The sequence below is a fragment of the Phyllobates terribilis genome, unplaced genomic scaffold (genome assembly GCF_046119375.1).
Source record: "Phyllobates terribilis strain yellow unplaced genomic scaffold, ASM4611937v1 Scaffold_4__5_contigs__length_816908805, whole genome shotgun sequence".
Lineage (NCBI taxonomy): Eukaryota > Metazoa > Chordata > Amphibia > Anura > Dendrobatidae > Phyllobates > Phyllobates terribilis.
Genome location: NW_027362764.1, coordinates 674,219,041 through 674,242,590, shown reverse-complemented (window position 1 = coordinate 674,242,590; position 23,550 = coordinate 674,219,041). Strand labels below are relative to the sequence as shown.

Below are 23,550 nucleotides of genomic sequence, written 5' to 3'. Positions count from 1 at the left end.
GCAATCTGGCCGTGACGGGGCGGGCTCCGAAGGGTCCATGCAAAGGCTGTGCCGTCCCTACAGGTGTGGTTTGTTTAGGAGTGATTCACCCGCCGCATCAGGTGTCTTCAAAAATGGCTCGGCGCAGGGTCTCCTGCAGGCTAAACCCTTCATCGTGGTAATGTGACAGAAAGAGAAAGCTGGACCCGTAACTTGGGGGCGGAGAGAGAAGTCCAGGGGTGAATGAAGGAAGAGGGTGAGATGGTTGCCAGTGACTTTGAGCTGCTCTTCAGGGGGGAGGGTCGTGTTGCCTGCAAAGGTCTTCTGCTTGGGGTTACCGGTGGTTGCCTCCAGCCACGCGGGAGACGCTGGTCCTGGTGAAAAGGAGCCTAGTATTAAAAGTAAAGAAGCAACAATGCTGGAGGCCCACAGTGATCAGAAAGATGCTGGTATTTTGCAGAGATGAAATAGCGCAAGAGAGAAAGCAAATGAAAAAAAGAAAAGAGAATGAATGTGTGCACTTGTGAAAGGGAATGGAAAAAAGGCATAGAAGAGAGTGCCCCCTGCTGGTGGAAGGAAGGAAGAAGCAAAAGCCTACAACACCTGGAATTCCCAGGCAGTCTCCCATCCAAGTACTAACCAGGCCCAACCATGCTTAGCTTACAAGATCAGATGAGATCGGGCGTGTTCAGGGTGGTGTGGCCATAGGCAGAGACAAGCTTCTCACTTGCTGCTTTTCTACTTTGACGTGTGGCTGCCGGCTGCCCTTTCCAGTGCTCAGCAAGACCAGGTCCTTTTGTGCTTTCCCTTCTCTTCAATTTTTTTGCTGGCTTCCTTAAAAGGTCGTGTAGACACAACGCCCCACTCAGAGCCGCTGCGCTCAGTGATCGGCTGCAGCCCTGTCGACGGAACGTCAACTTCACAGCCAATGCCACAGGCCGGGAGCAGAGGCGAAACTCACCGGTAGACCCGGGTAGGGTGAGTAGAGCGCAGTTAGTTGCTTTCTAATAGGCTGCAGCCGGGGATTAACTTTTAATGAAAGGGAACAATCCCTTTGACTGTCTGCAGCGCGCCACATCTAGGAAGCGCACTCTCACACACAAGCCAGCATGCACACGTGTTCGCACTTGACAATACCCCCTATCTGCCCCTAAAACCTCTCCGTCACCATGCGTCAGACTCTCCTGCCTGTTTTATGATTTCAGGGCCCTAGCAGGAATCACCCCCCCCTCCCCAATTCCTTCCGCACCTTCCTTTCACTGAGGTTAGCTCTTTGTCAGCCGTCTGGCTTGGTTACACAAGCTTCTTTGCAGAGAAACATGTCACTTCTGCTGGCCCTCGCTAGACGGCCGGCATCCAAAACCTTCCCTGGGCACTAGAGATGAGCGTTGTTCTAATCGAACTGTTCGCCAATCTCAAATTCAAGCTGTTTTGGGCGGTGTTCGAGCCGTTCGGCGAATACGAACAATTTGAGAAAAATTCGGCTGTTCGAGGTTATGTTCGATAACTGTTCGTGCACCAAAATCATAACTGGATTTTTTCTCAGTAATGATGAAAATTAATGTTAATACGCAGTTTGAGTGTACAGCGGGGTGGGGGGAGGGGCAGGGGATGGATCTCTGCAGGAACAATGAAGATCTCCATTTTTTTTTTCTCTTTCCCGCATTTACAGTGGGGAGTTGCAATCTGTCAGCCTATCAGCAGCGCACACACGGAGCGAAGTGCTTTTTTTCACACAAGCAAGGGCATGTGTCATTGGCAGTGTATGTCACATGTCCTTGCCCTATAAGACCAAGCCATTTTCCCCGTCGCCACCATTTTCTCACTGCTGCAGCTGCGTGTTAGATGGCACCGCTGTTGCTGTGTGCGCTATACCTTGTTAATTTCAAGCCAATTTTCGCACAAATCTACAGATAGCTTGGGAGTAGGGAATAGTTGTGATTGCAGTCCTTTTAAGGACTAGGTTACAGCATTTCCTACGACTTTTATCAGGCAGATCTGTGCTCTTAAATAGATAGATTGTGGGAGTAAAGACTAATTGTAATTAGAGTCCTTTTCAGGACTAGATTACATCAGTTCCTATCAGTTTTTGCCAGGCATGTCTGTGCCAGTGCTGTGCAAGTTTTTTTCACAGCATTTGGCTGAATCTAGCAAAGCTAATCCTTTTTGGCCTATTGCAGAGTGTGTTAGTCAGTGGAGTAGCCTATCTGTGTTGCAAGATATACCACCTGTGTATAGAATACCAATTTTTTTACTGCACCTAGTGAAGTAAAATCTTTTGGGCATAGCATCATTCTATTAGTCCATCTATACTGACCTCCATCAGGTTGCAAATTGAATATAATTTTTTCTGCATCTAGCTCTGAAAAAATATTGGGCTTCTAGCTGTGTGTGGGACTTGTTGTATTAGTCCATCTATATTGACCTCCATCAGGTTGCAAACTGCATATATTTTTTTCTTCATCTACCTCTGAAAAAATATTGGGCTTCTAGCTGTGTGTGGGACTTGTTCTATTAATCCATCTATACAGACCTCCATCAGGTTGCAAACTGAATATATTTTTTTCTGCATCTACCTCTGAAAAAATATTGGGCTTCTAGCTGTGTGTGGGACTTGTTGTATTAGTCCATCTATACTGACCTCCATCAGATTGCAAACTGAATATATTTTTTTCTGCATCTACCTCTGAAAAAATATTGGGCTTCTAGCTGTGTGTGGGACTTGTTGTATTAGTCCATCTATACAGACCTCCATCAGGTTGCAAACTGAATATATTTTTTTCGGCATCTAACTCTGAAAAAATATTGGGCTTCTAGCTGTGTGTGGGACTTGTTGTATTAGTCCATCTATACTGACCTCCATCAGGTTGCAAACTGAATATATTTTTTTCTGCATCTACCCCTGAAAAAATATTGGGCTTCTAGCTGTGTGTGGGACTTGTTCTATTAATCCATCTATACAGACCTCCATCAGGTTGCAAACTGAATATATTTTTTTCTGCATCTACCTCTGAAAAAATATTGGGCTTCTAGCTGTGTGTTGGACTTGTTGTATTAGTCCATCTATACTGACCTCCATCAGGTTGCAAACTGAATATATTTTTTTCTGCATCTACCTCTGAAAAAATATTGGGCTTCTAGCTGTGTGTGGGACTTGTTCTATTAATCCATCTATACAGACCTCCATCAGGTTGCAAACTGAATATATTTTTTTCTGCATCTACCTCTGAAAAAATATTGGGCTTCTTGCTGTGTGTGGGACTTTCTCTATTAGTCCATCTATACTGACCTCCATCAGGTTGCAAATTAAAAATAATTTTCATCTGCATCTAGCTCTGAAAAAATATTTGGCCTTCTAGCAGTGTGTGGGACTTTCTCTATTAGTCCATCTATACTGACCTCCATCAGGTTGCAAATTGAATATAATTTTTTCTGCATCTAACCCAGCCAATAGTTTTGGCCTAATACCACAGTTTGGCCACTCAGCTCTGCTCGGTTCCCATCCATTGTTTTTTTGTGCAAACAACTCCAGAGTTGTTAATTAGTTAACCACCAAAATGAGTGGAAAAAGGCCTGCTGCTGGTGGAAAGGGGAATAGGCGTGTTGGGAAGGGGAAAAAAGGTTGTGTCCGTGGGGTAGGTGTTAAAGCAACAGTAACATCTGCAGAAGAAAGACCATCTTCCAGCCAAACTAAAATGTCTACTTCTTTTAGCGGACAATGTGATAAGAACCCTTTCTTACGGCCACGCCAATCGCTACAAATTCCAGATGAGGCACAAAAACAGCAGGTGCTTCAACGGATATCAAGTGCTCCTTTAAGTGGGCTCTCCTCCACATCAACTTCAACATCACAAATACTCCAGTCCTCAAAGGTGTCACCCCAATCGCACTTGCTTCCTCACAGCTCCCAAATCTCCAGCTGCCCGTCTGAGTATGAGGTAGAACAGATGGTTGAGTCTGCAGAGCTGTTTACTCATACTATAGCCTGGGAATCAGAGGTCGACTCCAGCGCTTCTGTGAATCCAGACGAGGAAATGATCTGCACTGATGCCCAGAATCTTTATGAGTCGGATCCAGGACCAGACGCAGAAGGTACTGACCATAATGTAGACCCTCATTCCCAAACTGTAACTCCTGTTGGTGGAGACAATGAGGAAGACGATGATAAGACTCAAATACCTGATTGGAGCGACAACTTTAGTTTTTTGTCAGGGCAGGAACAGGTTGGCTCTGAGGACGATGGGTGTGATAACGCACAGGGTGACGATGATGAGGTTGGAGATCCCACTTACTGTCAACCCACAGTCAGCCAAGAGATGAGGTCAGCAGAGGAGGTGGAGGAAGATGCTAGTGACGACGAGGTCAGGTTGCGCCTTCCTGGACAGAGACGTAGTACTGGAAGCATGTCAACAACTGCATCCTCAAACACAACTCTGCCTCTCACCACAAGTTGTGGTGGCTCTTCAGGTCGCATGGGTGCTAAGCCTTGCATAGCCTGGGCATTTTTTCAGATCGATAAAGATGACCCAACTCGTGTTATCTGTAACATTTGTCAGCAAAAGCTAAGTAGAGGCCAAAAAATACATAGTTTGAGTACTTCATGCATGAACCGGCACATGGACATGAAACATAAGTTGCAGTGGGAAGCTCAGTGTGCTACAATGCGGCCTAGCCGGCCGGGCCAACCACCGTCTGCCATATCTTGTGCATCCGCGGCCTCTTCATCCTCTGTGACTGGGGGGACAGCAGTCACACCTGTTTTGGGGCGCAGACCTGCCACCTCTTTACCCGCAACAGCCAGCGTGATTGGCAGGTCATCATTTTCTTTGGAGGTGGTAACACCAGCTGGTGTTGAGCGCTGTCCGACATCGATAGCACCACCTTTGGATCAAGGCAACCTAACATGTCCGCCTGCATCTTCCTCACAGACCGGCAGTTTGTCGGGGACACCCTTATCAACCCCGTCTAAGCACAATAGCCAGCCCTCGGTCCCTCAGATGTGGACAAGTAAAAGACCATTTCCTCCTAGCTATGAGAAAGCTAAGAGGTTGAATTTCACCATCTGCAAGTTCTTGGCTACAGAAATGCTGCCTTTCCGCCTGGTGGACACAGAGGATTTTCGAGACCTTATGTCCGTCGCAGTGCCCCAGTACCAGATGCCCAGTCGGCACTACTTCTCAAAGAAAGGTGTGCCTGCGCTCCACCAGCATGTCGCACACAACATCACCGCTTCTTTGAGAAACTCTGTGTGTGACAGGGTGCATTTCACCACAGACACTTGGACGAGTAGGCATGGACAGGGGCGTTACATGTCGCTGACTGGGCACTGGGTAACTATGGTGACAGCAGGACAAGGGGTTGCTGTCCAAGTCTTGCCGTCCCCACGAGTTGTGCGTCAATCCTCTTTATGTCAAAGTTCCTCCACTGCTTCTGCCTCCTCAACCTCCTCTCGGTCTTCCACCTGCACCCAAAGCCTGTCTGGTCATGCCACAAGCTTTCTAACTGGGATCCTGCACACCTCCTTACTATGCTGGCAGTAGGGCTCAACGTCATCAGGCGGTTTTTACATTGAAATGTCTGGGAAATGTGAGTCACACAGCTGAGGAGTTGTGGTCAGCTCTGGAGAACCAATTTCATGAATGGTTGTCTCCACTGGACCTGAAACCAGGGAAGGCCGTGTGCGACAATGCTGCAAACCTGGGTGCGGCCCTTCGCCGGGGCAATGTCACACACGTGCCTTGTATGGCTCACGTGTTGAACCTGGTTGTCCAGCAATTTTTAGCCCACTATCCCAGACTAGATGGCCTTCTGCAGAGGGCACGGTCGCTGTGTGCTCACTTTCACCGTTCGCATCCCGCAGCTCAGCGACTTACATCTCTACAGAAGTCGTTGGGCCTGCCACTTCACCGGCTAAAATGCGATGTGCCTACCCGGTGGAATTCAACTCTGCACATGTTGCAGCGACTGTGGCAGCACCGACAAGCCCTGGTGCAATACGTTCTGATGAATAGCCTGGGCCAACGAGATCCAGAGGTGGGGCAAATCACGCTGGAGGAGTGGTCTCAGATCAGGGACCTATGCACCCTTCTGCACAGTTTTGAAATGGCGACGAAGATGTTTAGTGCTGACGATGCCATTATCAGCATGACTATTCCGGTGATTTACATGCTGGAGCACATGTTAAACAGAATTCGGAGTCAGGTGGTGGCACAAGAGGAGGTGGAGGAAGTAGAGGAGGAGGAGTTGTATGCGGAAGGGCTAACATCTGCAAGGTCCAGACGGTCGGCAGCACCAAGGCAGCAGGCATGTGAGGGTGGGGGAGATGGTTTTACCAGGGCGCATGGTAGCAGCCAAACTAGTGAGGAAGGTGCAGGAGCCCAGGAAGAAGTGGAGGACGAACTGATGGAAGACTCATCAGATGAGGGAGACCTTGATCACATTTCTGTTGTGCGAGGTTGGGGGGAGAGGACAGAGGAAGGAAGCATGATTGTTACCTCGCCACCAACACAACAGGGACTTGGTGCTCCTGGATGCGCAACACACATGAGTGCCTTCTTGCTGCACTACCTGCAACATGACCCTCGAATTGTGAGAATTAGAAATAATCCTGACTACTGGGTTGCCACACTGTTAGATCCCCAGTACAAAAGTAAATTTGCAGAAATTATTCCTGCCTTAGAAAGGGATGCACGCATGCAGGAGTATCAGCAGAGACTGTTGCAGAATCTTACATGTGCTTTTCCACAAAATACCAGTGGTGCACGTAGTGAATCTCACAGTTCCAACTTGCCAACCGTGGGACCGTCAAGTGTTCAGCACTCAAACCGTAACAGAACCACAGTATCTGCTGGTAACATCAATTTTGCGGAATCATTTCACCACTTTTTTAGCCCATCCTTTGCAAGGCCACAGGAGACAAGAAGTCTGACACATAGTCAACGCCTAGAGACGATGGTACAGGAGTATCTCCAAGTAAACATTGAAGCCACGACTGTGTCACTGGACCCTTGCTCTTTTTGGGCTTCCAATCTGGATAAATGGCCGGAGCTAGCCACTTACGCCTTGGAGATCTTGTCATGCCCCGCAGCCAGCGTTCTGTCTGAACGTGTGTTCAGCGCTGCTGGTGGTGTGCTGACAGATAAGCGCACGAGGCTCTCCACTGATAATGTAGACAGACTCACGTTCATAAAGATGAACAAATCATGGATCCGAAACGACTTTTCTACCCCTGTGTCATCCTGGGGAGAGTAAAAGCTTGATGATTGGTTAAAATCACCCTACCAACCGTTTTAAGCTTTCAAATTACTGATCATGTTTATCTGTATCTTGGCTGGAAAATAATTTGGGCTTTGTAGCAGTGTGCAGCACTGATTCTATTAGGCCATCTATAATAAACTCCACCAGATTTAAAATTACTAATCATGTATATCTGTATCTTGACTGGAAAATAATTTGGGCTTTGTAGCAGTGTGCAGCACTGATCCTATTAGGCCATCTATACTAAAGCTTCACCAGATTTAAAATTAATAATAATTTTTAGCTGCATCTAGCCCGGAAAATAATTTTGGGGCTCCGAGATGCGCAAGACACATAAGTGCCTTCTTGCTGCACTACCTGCAGCATGACCCTCATATTGTCAGAATTCGAAGTAATCATGACTACTGGGTTGCCACACTCTTAGATCCCCCAAACTTTTCGATCAACCTTTTCATTTTAATAAAGACCAAAAAAATGGTCATTTTTGAAATTATAAGCATTAGCAGGTTGTTAGAAACTGAAATCAAACAGTTTTCAACTCAAAACTTTATTCTAGGTGATGTTACATTTTCAAATAGGACCCCTTGTTCGAAAGGAGCTTCTGAACTCTCTCGTCCATTGAATTTGTCAGGTTTTGGATGGTTTCTGCTTCAATTGTTTTGCATGAGGACAGAATACCCTCCCAGAGCTGTTGCTTAGGTGTGAACTGCCTCCCGCCATCATAGACACTCCTTTTAATGATGCTCCAAAGGTTCTGAATGGGGTAGAGGTCAGGGGAGCATGGGGGTCACACCATAAGTTTGTCCCCTTTTATGCCCATATCAGCCAGAGATGCAGATGTTTTATGTGCAGCATGAGATGGTGCATTATCATGCAGAAAAATGATCTTGCTGTGAAATACACGGTTCTTCTTCTTGAACCATGGCAGGAAGTGCTGTTTGAGAAAATCCACATACATTATGGAGTTCATCTTTAGCGCCTTCAGGGATCCTAAAGGGGCCGACAATCTCTCTCCCCATGATTCCAGCCCAAAACATTACTCCACCTCCTCCTTGTTGGCGCTGTAGCCGTGTTTGCGTGGGGTGTCCATCAACCAGCCATCCTCCACTCCATCCATCTGGACCATTGAGCGCTGCACGGCACTCATCCGTAAACAAAACAGTTTTGAAATCAGTCTTCATGTAATGTTTGGCCCACTGGAGCCGTTTCTGCTTGTGTGAAGTGGATAGAGGAGGTCGACAGGATGGCGTATGCACAGCTGCAAACCTCTGAAGGACCCTGCATCTTGTTGTTCGGGGGACGTTGGAGGCACAAGCAGCTTCAAAAACTTGTCTGCTGCTATGACAAGGCTTTTTTGCCGCTGCTCTTTCAACCTGACGTAATTGCCTGTAGGAAAGAGTCCTCAATTTGCCCTTATCAGCACGCACACGTGTGTACTGTGAATCAGCTACATACTTCTTGATTGCCAAGACACTTCATCCTGATCATCGCACAATGTTGATTGTAGTTATGCCTTGACCTAAACACTCCACAATTTGTTGCTTCTCAGCAGCCGACACATCCTTTTTCTTTCCCATTTTGGCAGAAAATGTAGGCTGCTTAATAATGTGAGACAGCCTTCTTAAGTAGTCTTGCCTTTCATTGGACACACCTGCCAAACTAATTAGCACAGGTGTCTGCAATTGCTTACAGTGATATAAAGAGCCCTGACACACATCACCATCAATGAGTTTAACTGACAAACAAACAAATTCTTCCCTTATCACTCCTAAACACTTTTTGCATAATAATTTGGAACACAGTGTACATGTGCTTTTCCACAAAACACCAGTGGTTCACGTAGTGAATCTTACAGTTCTAACTTGCCAACTGTGGTCTGTATGGAGTTGTTCAATAAAGGGCCCAAAATTAAGATAACATAGATGGGAGAGGTCTCTATGAATAGGAATTCCTAATTATTTGATACCCTGTGAGGGCCAGGCAAAGGGAAAGTTGGACTGGATGGAATCCTATATGGATTTGGGGAGGGAGACATCGAGGGCCTCAGACTTCGCTGCATTGATTTTAAAATTTGACCATGTAACAAAGTGATCTATTTCAGCCATAACAGCATGGATGGATATATGTGATTGAGTGATTTATACTAGGACATCATCAGCAAATAGAGAGCACTTGTACTCGGTGCCTCCCACCTAAATCCACCTAATATTGGGGTTATGGCGAATTGATGAGAGCAGGTGCTCCGTCACTAGGATGTATAAGAGAGGGGACAGAGAAAATCCCTGCCTTGTCCCATTGGTGATTGTGAAAGGTGATGAAAATGTTCTGACGCGCCCCCTGGGCCTTGGGACACCCGGAGCCGGACCCTTTTTGGTGGATGCTGGTGGTTGTAGTCTCCGTGGCGGCAACCCGGTTCCGTGGCTCAGGGCGGTCAAACCAGTGGCGGAACTATTTATGTGGTTTTGATGTTTAAATGTCCGACTATGCCACCCGTGGATTGCGGTCAGAGTGAACCGCCGCTCCAGGGCAGACCGCTGAGGCTGGTGTTGTGGGTGCAGCAGAGCATAGCATAACTCCCCACGGGAGGAGTATAGCCTCAGGGCAGTGTATGCGGAGGATGGGGGTGATGGTGCAGTGCAGCAGCAGTAATGACACGGAGTCAGTGATGCAGTCCAGGGCCTTTACTCACAGTTCTTATTATCCAGACCACGTCTGCAGGTAAAGGCTGCCCACGTCGTACTGTGCTCACCAGGTGAGGGGCTCAGACAACTCCCAGATAACTTTGGAGTGCTTCACAGGACCCCCTTTGTGTGTCCTTTGTCTGGCCTTTCTTACCAACCCTTCTGTCCGGCTGCCTCGGGCCTCCTCTTGGTAAACTTGGCGCCAGTTTCCCTGACCCTATGTGGTGCCTTCCTAGCGGGTGTAGCGAGGGGCTGCGCCACATAAAATGTCACAGCCTCCTGTTTCTAGCTGAGGGTCGTTTCCTGCCTCCACTAGTTTCGGGGACCGGTCTCCCCCTTTGGCCTGACCCCTCCACGCAGGTGGATTCGGGCGTGCGGTGGCGAATCGCCCGTCCGCACCCCTGAGATCCCTTCATTCCTCGTTCATGGAGCCTTCTCCGCTCCTCTTCCTTCCTTCTCCCTCTTCCAGGCCTGGGCCTCTGTTACTAGGCCCGCCTCCGGAGCAGAGCTCAAGCAGAGCCCCTGCTCCCTGCCACTTCTGCTCAGACTTCTCTGCACTGAACTAAGATGGTGCCCACCTTTTATACTCCCTTCTCAATGCACCCAGGAACTGCTTCCTCCCTTCTCCTGCACTGCAGGGTTCCCCTTCCTCAGTGTTCCCTCCCCCCACTCCAGCCAGGGACAGGGACTGTCATGCCCATCTCAGGGGCATATTGGTCGCCCTGCCCCACGGCAATGTGGTGTAATGCATGCAGGTGTCGGGTCCTGATCCACACTACATCCTTACCTGAGAGTGAGATATCACACCTCTGGGTGAGGTGCAATACGTCTGTAGCAATCGAGCCCTCAGGGTGCTACAGTTCCATTTATCTTCAGCCTAGGTGACGTATTGCGATACAGGGCCGTGATTTTGGCTATAAAAGGGTCCCCTAGACCCCTACCCCAAGCTTTTTAAGAGAATCATATATGGCGTGCCAGGAGACTCTATGGAATGCTTTCTCAGCATCCAACGAGAGTATCTAATTACAAATTTTTAACTGCATCTAGCCCAGGAAATACTTTGTGCCTAGTAGCAGGGTCTGCTAGTCAGCGGATTATCCCGGCTGTTAAGCAAGCTACACCACCTGTAGTTTGGACACTTCATTTTTTCAAAGGAAATGCTTCGGGACCATGGGATACTCAGTGAAGAGCATCAGGAGGCACCCCAAGGCATAGGGGCTCGGACTGGCAGTAGGATGCCTTGCGGTGGACAGCCGAGCTCGATCCTTATAAAAGCTTTTTAACTGCAGCAGCTTTAGTGGACGCTACTGGAGCTGGAATTACGCGGCTGCTGGCATGAGACTTGCCCTCCAATAGATCCTTGTAAATGGATTTAAAGTGTATTTATTCAAATTAGAGAGACAATTTAAATTAAAAAGCTTAGAGCTGCCTCCACCACAGGGGGGCTCGCTCGACCCACCAGCGGACAGGCACCAGTATTGGGAGAGGGGGGCTGGCCGTCAGGGTTCACCGCGGCTCTGGCACAAACCCGGCGACACGGAGGTGGCACGGGCAGGAGCAGACTGAACGTGTCGGCTTCTCACTTTTTGGATTTTAGAAGGGCATGACATGCCTATATCTGTGTCTCCCCCTCCTTTTACTCCTCCACCTCTTTTCTTTTCGCATGACTATATGTACTTGTAACTTTTCCATGTGTTAGTTGTGTCTTCTGAGCAGTTTGTCAGCTTTTGGACACCTTTGAAGGTGTTTTCTATGTGTTTCTATGTGTTTTTGATTGCCTGCCATTGGTTTTAACGGTGTTCGACGAACAGTTCGGCGAACACACGGGTGTTCGACGAACCGAACCGAACTCGAACACTATGGGGGTGGCTCAACAATACTGGGCACCTGCTGAAAGCCTGGCCCCTTCACGGCCCCGGGTGCTTTTAACGCCATCATTTCCACACGGCGAGCTGCGGAGTCAATAAGCACTCCTAGCCGTGGCAAGGAGCTCGGTGTCAGGCCTGCATGAAGGCGGCGGGGTAGCGTATTTAGCTGCCAACTGGCTCAGAGGCCTTGGGGCTTCCATCATCTAAGTTACTTAAGGTCGGTGTCCGGCAAGGCGCCAATCTATGCTAGCCGAGCTGGGCAGTAGGGCAAAACGTCATCAAAATGGTCTACAGCACCCGGTGTTCCCAGGAGGTCTCCCATCCAAGTACTGTCCGAGCCCAGCTCTGCTTTGCTTCCGAGATAAGACGAGATCAGGCGTATCCAAGGTGGTATGGCCAGTAGACGCTGTTCGATCCATCGCCCGGCCAGACTTTCTCAGGATCGCTTGGTGGCGAGCAATCTGGCCGTGACGGGGCGGGCTCCGAAGGGTCCATGCAAAGGCTGTGCCGTCCCTACAGGTGTGGTTTGCTTAGCAGTGATTCACCCGCCGCATCAGGTGTCTTCAAATATGTCTCGGCGCAGGGTCTCCTGCAGGCTAAACCCTTCATCGCGGTAATGTGACAGAAAGAGCAAGCTGGACCCGTAACTTGGGGACGGAGCGAGACGTCCAGGGGTGAATGAAGGAAGAGGGTGAGATGGTTGCCAGTGACTTTGAGCTGCTCTTCAGGGGGGAGGGTCGTGTTGCCTGCAAAGGTCTTCTGCTTGGGGTTACCGGTGGTTGCCTTCAGCCACCCGGGAGACGCTGGTCCTGGTGAAAAGGAGCCTAGTATTAAAAGTAAATAAGCAACAATGCTGGAGGCCCACGGTGATCAGAAGGATGCTGGCATTTTGCAGAGATGAAATAGTGCAAGAGAGAAAGCAAATGAAAAAAAGAAAAGAGAATGAATGTGTGCACTTGTGAAAGGGAATGGAAAAAAGGCATAGAAGAGAGTGCCCCCTGCTGGTGGAAGGAAGGAAAAAGCAAAAGCCTACAGCACCTGGCATTCCCAGGTGGTCTCTGTTAAATGGTTAATTATGGAAATTCATTTGAAATGTTAATCGATAATCATTTTTCTGAGTTCTATGCCTCAGCCATCGTGTCTAGTTGACATGCGCTATTTGTGTGTGTATTTTTGGTTCAATACCATATGTAGAACAGGTGTCCATACGACTGGCTATAAAAGCCCATGGTACAGAAAGGGGGGGCTCTCTTGCTCTGCCCACTCCACAAGACACAGAATCTTCATGCTGAGAAGCAGATGACATGTAGGCCTGGACACATGCTGGACAAAGACATGATTTACCAGCCAGGATCCAAGGAAAGATGGGTGAATCTCAACAATTAAGCTAATTATGGACAAATGGACAATTACTTTATAACTAATTTTTGTATATACCTGCTGCAATCTGATTCTTTTTAATGGACAATCCAAGAATAAATAGATACATTTTTTTATAAGAATATCGTGATATTGATACTTTGAGAAGTCCTCAGTAGAAAAAAATAATACAGGAAGAGTATTATTTTACAATGGTGAGCCAGCCAGTCCTGTTTTTTTGTTTTTTAAATTAAGTAAGTGAATTTCTTCCGTGAACAAGGGGGAAGTCCTGACGAGCTGAACAGCTGTTGTTCACGTGTCAGTAAATTCACTAGTTTGTCACGAGAAGCAGAAAGGACCTACAGACTGAGGAAAGACAGGAAGCAGAGGTACTAACAAGGAACAGAATCACATAGGAAAAGAATCAGACGAACTGAAGACAGGACGTGCTGATAAAGAGAAGCCAAGGAATCTCAAGGTAAGCAAAATATGGATATAATTTCTTCTTTTGCTAAACAAAGTAATATTAATTTCAAAGTTAATGTAGGAGATGACATAGAAGTTTTGTGGCTCAGTTTATACAAAGAATGTGAATTGCAGAATTTACAGTTAACTTCTAAATTGGTAAATAGAGACAAACAGAAATTGAGAAATATTCTACATTTGGTAGATTTTTTTCATAGTCTTGTGTTAGAGATTTCTAAGCAGGAAAATAATGTAGAAGTGTCAGACGGTGATACTGATTCTGACTGTAATGTGGAAAATGAACAAGAAGTAAGACACGTGTCTGTAACTGAAGGTGACCTTGGGTCTGACCAAGAGATGGACATACAGAAACCTGACATGGGAGGAGACATGACTGACATACGAGAAACCGATATACTAGGTGATGTGGGAGGAGACGTGAGTGACGTAGGAGGAACGGACGTACAAGAGCCACTAAAAATATCAGAGAATTCTGGAATTACCCAGGCTCAACTCCAAATTAAAATGAGGAAAAATTTGCTGAAATTATACAAAATCATGCCAAAATATGATGTCAAAATCCATGCCTGTAGAAATTCAGAGACATTTGAGAGCTTCTCTGATAAGTTTGATTTATCCAATGAGGAGAGGAATCAATTATTTAAAATATGGATTCCTGTGACATTGTCCAGACGTTTACATTTAATGCCCTGTGAAAATGACTCTCCTAATGGATGGGAAAATGATTCGGACAGATTAAGATATTTGATTTATTGTGTCACAAAGGATTTTCCCAACATAGAAGATCTGCAGAAACTAAGGATTGGTAGGAAGGAATGTACATATACATTCATGTCCATATTTGAACGGTTGTACAAAGCTCTCATCAAAAATGGAAAAGTACAAAATATGATAACAACTTTTGTACAAAAATTCAAATTCCTAAATTCAGTTTCCCAAGTTATGGCATCACAAAAAAATTCATTATTTGAATGTGCGCAGATGCAGGATTTTGTTAGAAAACATGAGAATCGTGAAAAGAAAATAAATCAAGCTAAATTTATAAAACCAGGAAAGGTAAAATCTTACCAAAAGCCAATATCAAACTCTCCTACACTGAGTCATCCCCATAGTGAACTCTATCAAATACGCAGAAGATTTCATATATGTTATAAGCCATATCAGCCAGTGCAAAGATCCATCTCTCCACAGAATGAGTTAATTCTCAGTCAGAACTGTGATTCTCTAAAAAGGAAAATGGCTGAAACTGATGGACAGAGACAGGTGAGACGACCAACTCACAGTGACGTCATGGAATGTGGACAGAAGAACAGGCAGTTCTCTGAGGTTTTGAAGGATAGAAAAATGTCTTTCCTAAATAGGGCATTCCTGGAGATATTTGAGAGAGACAGAAGATTTGGTTTAGGGAGTGGCTAAGGAAAAACTGTAATTACAATGTTGTATCAAAATGTAATACAATGTCTCAATATTTATTTATAATCTTATACAGTAAAATTGTAGTTACATAGTTTCTAATAGTTCATATATATATATATATATATATATATATATATATATATATATATATACACTTGTCTAAGTAGAGATTGCGTATAATTGTATTTATATATACGGTTATAAAATATATATATTAATTAATAAATTAGAACTTCATATATATAAATTTAAGTAGCAATATTTTGAATTGCATTAGAACCAACCAATATATGTATAAGATATTTAAATAATTCTGTTTCTGTATGAATTTGATATTTAATTTTATTTTCTTATATTTCCTTAGAGTTTTCATTCCAAAGCAGGATTTGATCAAAGAACTCTAAAATGGATTTATTTCTTTATTCACACAGGAAGTGAAAAAATTGCATGATTTTATGTGTGTAACATTTTAAAATAATAACAATATATCTATTTGAACTATAATATATATGTAATACTTATTAATTCTTTTGTGTTGCTAATATTTTCTGTGCATGAAGTGTTCGTGCAAATTAAAGTAGCTTTACAGCATGACGTGTGACAGCTGCGGCCTTTGAACTTTGAGCTAATAGTATAGGATCCCATTCATTCTATTTTCAACTGATGTAACTTAAGACCGGGCAGCCAGTGAAAAAAGAATCTAAGACAAGAGTTTTTTCAAGTGTCTGAAATTCCAGTGACTTACTCTCATATTATATAATATGTACTTGGGGAATATTCAAAGAAATATAAAGATATTCAATTGATATGGCAATGCGCATTAATAAATTGGGATACAACAATTTTGGGTTAAATATATATATATATATCTAAAACTTCATATGTGGAATGTTTGAGTTGAACAGATCTGTGAATGTCAGAGTGAAGGTGACAGATGAGTAAATCAGCAGCTTCTAAGTGTGATTGATGTGACAGAGGCCTCGTATGTTTGTATGTTTGAAAAAAAAAATGTTTCTTTATGTGAAGATACAAAAATATATTTAATTCTGAGGAAATTATAACACATAATTAGGTATTACAGTGCCTACAAGTAGTATTCAACCCCCTGCAGATTTAGGTGGTTGACACATGCGGAATTAACTTGGCATTGTGACATTTGTACTGTAGATCAGCCTGGAAGTGGGAAATGCACTGCAGCAACTTTTTTTTTGTTTTTTTGTTTTTTTAAAACGTTAAAAGTTAATTCAGAGTGTCATTTATTATTCAACCCCTCAAACCACAAGAATTCTGTTTGGTCCCCCTAAAGTATTAAGAAGTAGTTCAGGCACCAAGAATAATGAGCTTCACATGTGTGGATTAAAGATCTCTTTTGCCATCCTTTTCTGACTATTTAAGACCCTCCCCAAACTTGTGAACAGCACTCAGACATGGTCAACATGGGAAAGACAAAAGAGCATTCCAAGGCCATCAGAGACAAGATCGTGGAGGGTCACAAGGCTGGCAAGGGGTACAAAACCCTTTCTAAGGAGTTGGGCCTACCTGTCTCCACTGTTGGGAGCATCATCCGTAAGTGGAAGGCTTATGGAACTACTGGACAGCCTTTGAAAGTGTCCTCCCGTGCCGAGGCCAGGCTTGTCCGAAGAGTCAAGGCTAACCCAAGGACAACAAGGAAGGAGCTCCGGGAAGATCTCATGGCAGTGGGGACATTGGTTTCAGTCAATACCATAAGTAACGTACTCCACCGCAATGGTCTCCGTTCCAGACGAGCCCGTAAGGTACCTTTACTTTCAAAGCGTCATGTCAAGGCTCGTCTACAGTTTGCTCATGATCACTTGGAGGACTCTGAGACAGACTGGTTCAAGGTTCTATGGTCTGATGAGACCAAGATCGAGATCTTTGGTGCCAACAACACACGTGACGTTTGGAGACTGGATGGCACTGCATACGACCCCAAGAATACCATCCCTACAGTCAAGCATGGTGGTGGCAGCATCATGCTGTGGGGCTGTTTCTCTGCCAAGGGGCCTGGCCATCTGGTCCGCATCCATGGGAAGATGGATAGCACGGCCTACCTGGAGATTTTGGCCAAGAACCTCCGCTCCTCCATCAAGGATCTTAATATGGATCGTAATTTCATCTTCCAACAAGACAACGACCCAAAGCACACAGCCAAGAAAACCAAGGCCTGGTTCAAGAGGGAAAAAGTCAAGGTGTTGGAGTGGCCTAGTCAGTCTCCTGAGGTTAACCCAATTGAAAACTTGTGGAAGGAGCTCAAGAATAAAGTCCACATGAGACACCCAAAGAACCTAGATAACTTGGAGAAGATCTGCATGGAGGAGTGGGCCAAGATAACTCCACAGACCTGTGCCGGCCTGATCAGGTCTTATAAAAGACGATTATTAGCTGTAATTGCAAACAAGGGTTATTCCACAAAATATTAAACATAGGGGTTGAATAATAATTGACCCACACTTTTATGTTTAAAATTTAATAAAATTCAACTGAGCAACATAACTTTTTGGTTTGTAAGATTTATGCTTCTGTTCATAAAACCTACTCTCGTTTGCAGTTTGAAGGCTCTAACTTATTTGCATCTTATCAAACCAGCTAAATCTGCAGGCACTGTATCTACATATATATATTTCTATATTTCTTTAATAATTATTATTTCTTGATTTAACTAATAGTGAATAAGGGCAACCACACATCAAAATGGTTTACAAAGCAAATTTATATTTAGAATAATTTTCCACATTATAATATTCTTGAATAACTATAATATTATTTTTAATGGTTACCTAAATAGTTACACACCTCTCTTTATTCAAATCTATGCTACTCATCGATATGAAATTTATGCACAATATTTCTAGAAGAATAATTATTTTTAATTTTGTTCTGATATATACATAAATTTTATAAAATAATATTTTTGGTATTAAGGGGGAAAATGTGTTTTTGATCCTGATTACATAATCAATTTTGATCAATACTTATTTTCCACACATTTTAATAAAGAAGAAATAATAATAAGGTACTATGGTATAATTAAGAAGGGTATTACATGCAAAGTTGCATAATTTAATATTTTTTGGTGGTACAAGGTTATGACAAATATGAAATCATCCAGATAATGGAGATATAAGGGTATTTTTTATGGAGAATATAATTACTCTGCATTTGTCATTAAAATTTAAAGGCCTTATTTTTATTTTTATTCTTATTTTTACTCTTAATTTTATTTTTCATTTTTAAAATTTTATTCTTACTTTATACTTCTTATTTTTCTATTTTTTCATTTTTTAATTCTCATTTGATTTTATTTGAGTTCAATATCTCAATTGAGAAAACACATTAATATTTAATAAAGTAATGTCTAATACAAGAGTATTGCTTCATTAAATATATATTGCTAAGGAAAAAAATGTTTACATTTTCTGAGTAAACACAACAATTCATTCATTCATTTATTCATTCATTCATTCATTCATACATTCATATATTTATTCATTTTGGTTCAGGAGTATACATTCTTTGATATTATTGGTTTAATAAAGATATAAAAACTTGTTTTTTCAAAATACACTGACACCTATGGGTTGGAAAAGGTAATTACACCTATGACATAAAAATGTTCTATCATATGGAGAACTTGATTGATAATGAATTATTATCTATTATTGTTTATTATTCCAAACATAATTTATTTTAATATTTTGATAATAATTAGATGGATATTACTGATTGCTATGGTACGCTGTGATATTATAGGTTAGGAAAAACTGCCAGATTTGGTATCAGATTAGGGAATGAAGACTTCAATCAAGACATCGCAATTATGAATTCTATCTTAATAAAGACTTTTAATTTTTATAAATCAAAGAGATTCTCAAAAGTTACAAGAAGAAGCAACTGATATCCGGACGTCTCAGAAGGTAACAGGTGTGAATGCTGAGTGTTATAATAGACTGTGTCCATTACATACAATACAATTCACACCACTGATCACCAGGACGGCAGAGGACGATGATCCTATATGTACTGTGTTGTACAATATCTACATGCTGTAATTTATTTCAAAGGAGTTTTCATCTAAAGACTGTGTTATAAAAGAACCAAGAAGAAGACGAGACGACGACCCGATGACATCAGATGATGACGATTGAACCCGCGATTGCTTCAATTTAGATATAGGGAAGTATAATTATACATATTAAATGAATATTAGTCACGGCTTACCATAACATGAATTCACATCATTATATAACAATAATCCGATATTGATACTATTATTACTATTATTATTATTATGGAAATTTAATGATATTGCCAAGGAAGAAGGAAAGAAAAAATGATTGATGAATGTATCTTCTTTTGAGATTTTTCAGTTAAAGTCCTTTTATTCTCAAAAAGGGGGAAATGTTAAATGGTTAATTATGGAAATTCATTTGGAATGTTAATCGATAATCATTTTTCTGAGTTCTATGCCTCAGCCATCGTGTCTAGATGACATGCGCTATTTGTGTGTGTATTTTTGATTCACTACCATATGTAGAACAGGTGTCCATACGACTGGCTATAAAAGCCCATGGTACAGAAAGGGGGGGCTCTCTTGCTCTGCCCACCCCACAAGACACAGAATCTTCATGCTGAGAAGCAGATGACATGTAGGCCTGGACACATGCTGGACAAAGACATGATTTACCAGCCAGGATCCAAGGAAAGATGGGTGAATCTCAGCAATTAAACAATTAAGCTAATTATGGACAAATGGACAATTACTTTATAACTAATTATTGTATGTACCTGCTGCAATCTGATTCTTTTTAATGGACAATCCAAGAATAAATAGATACATTTTTTTATAAGAATATCGTGATATTGATACTTTGAGAAGTCCTCAGAAGAAAAAAATAATACAGGAAGAGTATTATTTTACAGTCTCCCATCCAAGTACTAACCAGGCCCGACCCTGCTTAGCTTCTGAGAACAGATGAGATCAGGCGTGTTCAAGGTGGTGTGGCCGTAGGCAGAGACATGCCTCTCACTTGCTGCTGAAGGCTAAACCCTTCATCGCGGTAATGTGACAGAAAGAGCAAGCTGGACCTGTAACTTGGGGGCGGAGCGAGACGTCCAGGGGTGAATGAAGGAAGAGGGTGAGATGGTTGCCAGTCGAGCCCAGCCCTGCTTTGCTTCCGAGATCAGACGAGATCAGGCGTATCCAAGGTGGCATGGCCAGTAGACGCTGCTCGATCCATCGCCCGGCCAGCCTTTCTCAGGATCGCTTGGTGGCGAGCAATCTGGCCGTGACGGGGCGGGCTCCGAAGGGTCCATGCAAAGGCTGTGCCGTCCCTACAGGTGTGGTTTGTTTAGCAGTGATTCACCCGCTGCATCAGGTGTCTTCAAAAATGTCTCGGCGCAGGGTCTCCTGCAGGCTAAAGCCTTCATCGCGGTAATGTGACAGAAAGAGCAAGCTGGACGCATAACTTGGGGACAGAGCGAGAGGTCCAGGGGTGAATGAAGGAAGAGGGTGAGATGGTTGCCAGTGACTTTGAGCTGCTCTTCAGGGGGGAGGGTCATGTTGCCTGCAAAGGTCTTCTGCTTAGGGTTACCGGTGGTTGCCTCCAGCCACGCGGGAGACGCTGGTCCTGGTGAAAAGGAGCCTAGTATTAACCGGTTCAGGACCGCCCACTGTACATAAACGTCGGCGCTGCCTGGGCTCTGTGCAGCGCCGACGTTTAAAAACGGTGGGTGGTCCCGCAGCGCTCAGGACCCCCAGGGTCCTGCTAGCGCTGCGGTACCGGTTCAGAGCGATAGCTCTGACATGTGGCATCATGGGGACCTGATTGGATCAGGTCCCCATGATGTTAACCTGTTCCTATCTTTTAGATGCCGCGATCCATAGCGATCGCGGCATTTAAAAGATAGGGACAGCCGGTGGTCGGCGATCGGGACCCCCCACATACCTGTCAGCGGCGGGGATCCCGGTGCTGTGACCTCTGACATCATCGAGACCTGATTGGCTCAGGTCTCGATGATGTGAGCGTCACACCAGCCAATCAGAGAGATCACCAGGGAAGTTTGTTTTAGCAACAAACTTTCCCGGGCGATCTGTCTGATAAATGCAGTTTCTCCTCCGATCTCAGTGAGAGAGCAGAGGAGAAACAGTGTGACAAGAGCTGTCAGCCTTGCCACTGTGAAAGTAAAAAAAAAAATAAAATAAAAAAGAAAGTAAGAGTTAGGGTTAGTGAGTCTGTCAGATCAGTCAGTCCTGTCAGATCAGTCCAGTCAGATCTGTCAGTCCTGTCAGATCTGTCAGTGAGATCTGTCAGTCCTGTCAGATCTGTCAGTCAGTCAGTCCTGTCAGATTTGTCAGTCAGTCCTGTCAGATCTGTCAGTCAGTCCTGTCAGTCCTGTCAGATCTGTCAGTCAGTCAGTCCTGTCAGATCTGTCAGTCAGTCCTGTCAGATCTGTCAGTCAGTCAGTCCTGTCAGATCTGTCAGTCAGTCAGTCCTGTCAGATCTGTCAGTCAGTCAGTCCTGTCAGATCTGTCAGTCAGTCAGTCCTGTCAGATCTGTCAGTCAGTCAGATCTGTCAGTCAGTCAGTCCTGTTAGATCTGTCAGTCCTGTCAGATCTGTCAGTCAGTCAGTCCTGTCAGATCTGTCAGTCAGTCAGATCTGTCAGTCAGTCAGTCCTGTCAGATCTGTCAGTAAGTCAGTCCTGTCAGATCAGTCAGTCAGTCCTGTCACGTCAGTCAGTCCTGTCAGATCAGTCCGGTCAGTCCAGTCCGGTCCCGTCCTTTCAGTCCGGTCCGTTCAGTCCAGTCAAAAAATATAAAAATAAAATGGCCCGTCAGACTTATACCGCAGAGGAGGTGTATGCCCTGCTGTGTTCTGACACTGATGACAGCGCAATCTCAGATGGAGATATGGATTTTGAGGGCTTTAGTAGCGGCGACACTGAGAGCCCAGAAATGAGCAGTGATTCTGTTCCATCCTCAAGCTCAAGGACCAGTACAGCAATAGGGGCAAATAGCGCTACTGGAGAAACATCTCCAAATCAGGGAACACTGCCCAGTACAAGCGCTGTCCCTGCTACTAGTGAATTGGCGCACGCCAGTGTACAAGGGGCGTTGCCACATGATCTAGCATTTCCAGATGGGAGGCTTCAGATTCGGCTGCTCCATTCAGCCCTGATTTCAATGCCATTCCTGGTATAAATGTGGAGGTGGAAGATTTTGGACCAATTCATTTTTTTAATTTGTTTTTTACAGACAGCTTGCTAAAGCATATTGTCGTACAAACAAATTTATACGCGTCCCAATTCATAAGCCAGAATCCCCGATCTTACTATGCTAGGGCAAATTTATGGACACCAACTAATGTCCCGGAAATAAAAAAATTTTTAGGACTTACATTTGCCATGGGGCTTGTTAAAAAACCGAGCATTCGATCCTACTGGTCCAACCACCCTGTTCAAGCCACCCCTATGTTTTCAGTCATTCTGCCTAGGACCCGTTATGAAATGCTCATGCGGTTTTGGCATTTTAACGACAATAGTCAATGCCTGCCCAGAAATGCCCCAGAACATGACAGGTTATATAAAATTAGACCCATCATTGAAAATTTGTCAGAAAAATTCTTAAGCCTCTACACCCCAACACAAAATATTTCAATAGACGAGTCCCTTGTAAAATTCAAAGGAAGACTGCACCTCAAGCAATTTATCCCATCTAAAAGGGCAAGGTTTGGAATAAAGCTCTATAAAATGTGCGAAAGTTCAACCGGATACACATCCGCTTTTCGCATATATGAGGGGAAAGATAGCCAACTAAACCCACCAGGATGCCCTACTTATCTGGGGACATCTGGAAAAATTGTTTGGGAGCTGATAAGTCCATTTTTTCAAAAAGGCTACAATCTATATGTGGACAATTATTACACCAGCATACCCCTATTTAAAAGTCTGGCTGAACACAACATCGGGGCTTGTGGGACCATCCGTAAAAACCGTCAGGGGTTTCCACAACCATTGGTCAACCAAAAGTTTCAAAAGGGGCAGTCAGGGGCTGTACGCAACGGAGAGCTGCTTGCCCTGAAATATAGGGATAAGAGGGATATTTTTGTCCTGAGCTCGATCCACACAGATGCCACAAGGGCCACTGTAGAAATAGGATCCACCACTCCGAAGCAAAAACCTGTGTCAGTCATTGACTACAACAAACACATGGGGGGGGTGGACCTTGCAGACCAGGTTCTACAGCCATACCAGGTATCAAGAAAGTCCTATACCTGGTATAAAAAGTTGGTTATTTATTTGTTTCAGGTGGCCACATACAATTCTTTTGTGTTGCACAAAAAAGCATGAAATTCAGATCCTTTTCTTGATTATCAAGAAAAGGTAATTGAAAATCTTGTCTTTCAAAGTGTTAGCCCCGCTCATCCATTAGAATCTGAGGATGTGAAAAGACTCACTGAGCGACATTTTATTGCACTTATTCAAG

General features: G+C 44.1%; 1 non-coding gene and 1 pseudogene across 1 annotated transcript; both read right to left on the bottom strand.

Annotated features, from left to right (window-relative positions):
• Positions 1-570: 570 nt before the first annotated feature.
• Positions 571-689, bottom strand: LOC141267268 (5S ribosomal RNA). Its single transcript, XR_012321277.1, has one exon. It is a non-coding gene; the product is annotated as a 5S ribosomal RNA (ribosomal RNA).
• An 11,381-nt stretch (positions 690-12,070) lies between these two features.
• Positions 12,071-12,190, bottom strand: LOC141268997 (5S ribosomal RNA; annotated as a pseudogene).
• Positions 12,191-23,550: the final 11,360 nt, after the last annotated feature.